Source organism: Trachymyrmex septentrionalis, unplaced genomic scaffold (genome assembly GCF_001594115.1).
Source record: "Trachymyrmex septentrionalis isolate Tsep2-gDNA-1 unplaced genomic scaffold, Tsep1.0 scaffold97, whole genome shotgun sequence".
Lineage (NCBI taxonomy): Eukaryota > Metazoa > Arthropoda > Insecta > Hymenoptera > Formicidae > Trachymyrmex > Trachymyrmex septentrionalis.
Window position 1 is genome coordinate 1,512,939 of NW_017306160.1, and position 6,445 is coordinate 1,519,383.

Genomic DNA, 6,445 nt, shown 5'->3' on the forward strand with positions numbered 1-6,445 from the left:
TTGGTTTTATACATATGATAAGTCTTTATCTTCAAGTAATTGAGTATTATAAAAGCTATAAATATGTATATTCCCTCGTGCATCTATGTATATATTCGAATGTGTTAAATTTAATTTATCATTATATATAATTTATCTAAAATTATCGCCATTTCTTTTTATTAATTTTTTAAATCTAATTTAAGAAAATGTATTGTGACAAATAACGTAAAATGTAAAATGTTCTAATTATTTCCTGCTAGATGTCGCCACTTGCTCTATACTCATCGTGATATTTTTCGAATCGGTTCTCGCACGTAATACCTGCGCTTAATTAAATTTATCAGATGAGCGTGGCGTTTGTTATTAGTTTGTTTATCAAAATTACTGATTTTAACATATAGATCAAATAGAATTGATATTCAATCCTCATGCATTTATTTGAATAAATTTTTAATTTAAACGAAGTAAGGATTATACTCTGGAAGAATAATTAGAGTACTACGTTACCGATATTTTACAAGTAATACGATTTCTGTTTTGTCGATAATTTTTTAAAAGGATTGTACACATTTATATACAAACACATCAATTCATTATTTGAAAAGTTGCTTCAAAATGTTTCATATATAATATAAAAGAATTAATCTTAAATACTGTATCATCTTAAATAAAATCAAGCTTCACAATTATAGAAAACTAATAAAATTTCATTTAATTCAAAATAAATTTTAACAGAAATTTTAGAATTATCATTCTTTCCATCAATATTACATGAGAAATTTATTCTTTACCTAATAACATTTTTCGAAAATTTTTATTCTTATTTATTGTCAAAAATAGCGCATAGTAGTTACTTACGTTTGAATATTTGAAATATCTAATGCAACAAATACCACGAAAAATTTGGAAATTAATAGAGATATTTAACAATAAAACATTTGACAATAAGAGACAACATTGAGATTTTTTTATATTACAAGAGTAAAGTATTATATTAAAATAATATATAAATATTTATTAAAATTAGAAGAATGAGATATTAAATATATAATACAAATATACAAATAAAAACTATATTAAATACATATTTATCAAGTTCAAAATTTACATCGTGATCCTATTGATTGTAGGATACGAGGCGTAGGGGTAATAGATTCAGGTAATAGATTTGTAAATATAGGATTAGTGGCTGACAGCGAATAAATTCCTTTAGTCTGGAGACACGGTAGTATCTCGGCGCTAAGCCAAGTTTCTATTACCTCGTTAATAAAGGACCGGATAAGTACCTGTTTTTACAATAATTACTACAATGCAGGACCTTTTAAGTATAGTTTATAATTTTTGTAGCAAAGAATTGGACACACGCAGTTATTAATATTATAGAAAATTTGTCACGATATCTAATTGCACATAAACTGCAGTTAATGCAGTTCGATGGATGTTTTGAAAAATATAAAGATAGATTTACAAAAGAAATGATTTATTCGTTTCAGCTGCTCTACGTTGGAGAGAAAAGAAGAGAAGATGAATGGTGCAAATTCATAAATATGAAATTGATAAAAAGCAGACCTAAAATCTAAGGAAAAAACCCTCAAAGATACTTAGTGAAAAGATAAATAAACGGACAAAATACCAATAAAAGAAGAACAGTTGCTAATTATTATTTCTTCAACGATCGAATTCTATTCATTTCTTTAGATTTCATCTAATTCATTTCATTACTTCACTTGAAACTCCAAAAAGTATTACTTTTTACGCAATTATATTGTATTTTAACGTGGAAAGAACGGTTTTGCTGTCTAAAAGTTTAGGTACAGATGAAAATAATTTTGTTGAACTATACATATAAACGCTAGAATGTCAATTCTTTGCAGCATTGCTCATATTATATACTTGAAATTTCTTACATAATTATTTTCATTATCCAACAAAATTATCTTTAGATCTGTACCTACTTAAATTTTTATAGCAAAATCATTCAACAGAATCGTTCTTTCCGTGAAAGAGATAAAACATGAGAAAGTATTATCCTGCGCATAATGGAGGGAATATTATATAAAAATAGGAATAAATTAAGAGTTTAACCTATCCAAAAAAACCATCCATTCTGATAATCAGTTTTCTGGTAATCAGTTTTTGATAGGTTGAAATCTTAATAAGTATTTATGCGCGTATTCATACGCCTATTTAAGACTTCCTTAAATTTATCTTCAGATGCTCTACGAATTATTTCATTAAACTACTGAGCATCTAGAGATAAATTTAAGGGACTCTTATATAAGTACAAGGTCTAACTATGAACACGGGCGATTATTTTTCTGCCGTACGTATTCGCTGACACACAACACGTACACGAATGTGCGCATCCTCGCTGATTATTCGCAATAAAAATAATACGGTCTACGCGCGCGCGCGCGCGCGCGCGGATTTTCCTCTACGCACTTTACGCGCGTGCCACTGCGTATAACGTGGTATAACGTGCGTTTCATCAATCGTGTTTACGACGATCCAATCTCCTGAGAGAAGGAGCCTCATCAGTGAGGCGTGCGCGTGAATTCAGACACACTCTCACGAGCGGGCGGTACGCCTGCTAATTGCAGCCGGGGCTAATTGATTACGGGGCGGCCGTTTTACGATGTTTGGCGAACATGTCATCTCGCGAGCCGTCTGGCTTGCGCATGTACGACGGCGACGCTACATGGGTGGAGCTCGTGAACGGGCGTCGCGATGTCGACGTCCGGGGCTTCCACGAGTGTCTAAACCGGGGTTGCGGAGGATCGATCAGGGGAGAGTCTCTCCAGGAAGCGCGATGTTCTCGGAGGCCTCTCGTTCCACCACACTTGCTCGAAGCGACGACTCGTTATTTATTCGGACAGCGCGACTTATTTAACGTTCATTCGACGCATATACACACGCACTCCCGATGTTTATTCGGCACACATATTTATTCAATGCTTCACAACGGCGTTTATACCGATTGCTGTACCAATAACGATCGATATCGATCGGAAATCAAGTCTATTTGCTCTCAGTAGCGTCGCCAACGTTGCGATGAGAGAGTCCTCGCAATATTATTTATTAATAAATGTCCAACATTTCAGACTATTTTTTCCTCGTGGGAACTTTCATTTTAGGACTCCATTTTACACGTGATTATATCGTAATATATATAGTAATAATAATTTTACAACTATCCTGAGAGAGTGACATTGAATTTTCAAGAAAGTTTAATTGTTCAACGTTTTGTTTAAAACAATAATAGAAATTTGTACCATAATATAAAGTACATTAATTTATTTCGTTTCGATCGTCCTTCCTTCACGTCTTTTCAGAGTTTAATTATGTACACTGATAATTAATAAAATCGCTTTCTTTTTTTTTATCCATTGCCGCGCTAGAAAACCAAATGATAGATAAGAATCAATTTGCCCCCGATGGCGCCGCGCGCTTTGCCATCAGTAAAATGCGTCGCTTAATCCGCAAACGATATTTTCGTAACGTACTTTTATACCTGTAATTAATGGAATATTTCCGACCGACCGTGCCGCAGAGCATGCCAATTTACCGTCGCATTTGCCTACATGCGTATTTGCGCCGGAGTTACAGATTTGACGTGAGGCACCGAGTACACACACGTGGCCCCGTCGGTGTTTGTGTCTCCGCGTGTTCACCGGTAAACGAGAAGGGGTGCAGGCCCCGCGGGGGTTGGAGGCCAGGGGTTGAAGCCATTACCGTCACAAAGCTACCATCAGATTGCCGTCGGGGCTCGGGCTGCCTCTCTTCGCGTGTCTGTCGTTTTCGCTCTCTCCTCCTCCCAGTCTCTCTCTCTCTCTCTCTCTCTCTCTCTCTCAGTCTCCATCGCTTGTTCCCTTCCTCCCTCGCGTACATTCTCTTCCTCGCTCGCTTCGTTCGTATTCATGATTTAAATTCAATTGCCTTTTATCTGCTATTCCGGGCTCCGAGTCGCTGATGATGGAATCGCCGAGATCAGAGACGGCAGCGTCCTTGTCTACCCCATCCTTCATCTTGCGTCCTGCCCCCTCGCTCGTCGTCACTCCTCCGCGCCGCGAGAAAGACTACTCTCGTTGAATTTCGATGGAACGACGCCTTCACGTAGACGCGTATGCGATAATCTTCACCAACTCCACGTTCCTGTGACATTTTCAGCTTGCAACCATTTTTATATCCATATTTTCTATATATGTGTGTTTCTATATATTTATTTTAGCTTGTGATAATTTGCAGCCTATGTATTTAATGAATTAAGTTTATAGTGAATATTACAATATGAATATGGTAATTATATCTAACAAAAAATTAATTAATTTAAATATTTTCACAGAAAAATATTTAAAAAATAATTTATATATATATATATATATATATATATATACATATAATTTTTCTCTTTTCTTTTAAATACGTTATAATTTTTATAACACAATTAGTAAAAATATAAAATAATTTATTGTCAATTTTGTAGCATCAAATATAAGTGCATTCTTACATTTTGGCTTTACAATAAAATGTTATAAAGCATTATGTAAATTATTTTATATTTTTACTAATCGTGTTGTAAAAATTATAACGCATTTAAAAGAAAAGAGAAATATAAATATTTTTTATATAATTAACTTTAATATATTATTAATCTTTTCATTTTTTTTAACACAAATAAGATATACGTTTCAGTGGCCGGACATGTACATATATGTATATGTCCGGACACATTTATATAAATTTATTATTAATCTCAAATGCTTTTTTTATTACAATATTAAAATTTTATTTAAAGATTACAATTAAATTGTAATATTATATTTAAAAAAGCATTTGAGATCAATAAATAAATATAATTATAAATAAATATGAAGCTTCGTGTAAATGTCCAGACATAAGCTGTGGTCAAAATTTCGCGACAAATACTTTGAAACGTTTAATGTACTAATCAAAAAAACGAATTTTATGAACAATCAAAAAACGCTTTAAAGTATTCGTACTCTGAAAGAAAAAATTTTTATATGGCTGCAGCAACCAGTTTTTGGTTGTAGCAGCAAATTTTTAATTGCGTTAGTCTATCGAAATCATATACTGACATTGCGGATAGGCTAACGCAACTAAAAATTTAATAATATAAAAATGCCATGCCATATTTTACTATCTAAATTGTTGCAGCAATCAATCTTTTTTTTTTCAGTAGCATCGCGTGGACCGAACCCATTGTTCGATCACTGAAAAGTATCTTATCTGGAACTAAAGCCGCCGTTCTTTATTTCTCATTTACGAATTTTCTTTTTCTTTTTCTATAATGTTTAAGGCTCGAAGAAAATATAGGAAGCTATCATCTTGTTTCCTGCATTATATCATAGAAAAGATATCACAATAGCCTGCATTTCATGCAAGGACTCAAAACTTGACACAGTTTTGGAAGCAAATAGAAATTTCTTTGGATTTATGTCACGAGCTTACTCATCACATTTTTCAAGCTATAACACCTATGACAAAAAACAGGAAACATTTAAATTCGTGCAGATCCATACACGAAGCGTAAAAAGAAAGATCATAAAACGATTGCACAAGATCAAATCCCAAAATAATCTCCTTTCAGATTTGGCTATTTTTTTTATGACGCATCTTATAAATATAACAATGTATAAAAAAGGGTAATAACATCAAACAGATCAAGCAATATATTAAAATTGTAATTTCTAGTAAGATAAACGTCCCACAAAAAACATTTTACATTAATAATAATAAATTTTGTGGAAATGTCCGGACATAGATACATGTCCGGTCACTAGGATTTATTTTAAGACTTCAGTAAAGAATCTATTGTCTATAATCTTCGTGAAAAATCTAGTAATGAATGAAAAGAAAGAAGAACCTAGTGATAAATAAAAAGAAATAAGAAGAAGATAAACGTTTCGAGGCCACGTGCCTCGGAGCAATTTAGAAAACGGTTTATGGACCGTATAATTTGGACCGTTTCTCTGAAATATATTTACTTTTCATGCATTTAGTTTTTCATGCTACTGTACCACATTCTACTGCGATAAAGAGAAAATGGTACAGACAAAAGTAAAAATCCTAACACATAGTTTCGAAAATATTCATGTTTGTAAAAACAAAATATCTATTCGTTTACAATACCCAGACTCAAGATTGTCAATTTTCATTAAAATGGCTGTTGACAGTTCCCACGTGAAAAAAGGGTTAAAAAAGGATTTTATAAGCGTGTCTTCATAGACACTAGTCATCCGGTAGTATTCTTTACTGTGAACGAGACATTATATTGGACCTTCGATTGTGAAAGCGTAAAAATGGTTATCAAGTAAATTTATGTAACAGACTGTCTTGCGTTGTGAAACAAAGAATTAATATTAGATTAAGTAAAAAGTCATCGCGTATTTTTTTAGCTCAAAGTTGTATATACAATATCTTCGTCAATAATGAATGAAATTCA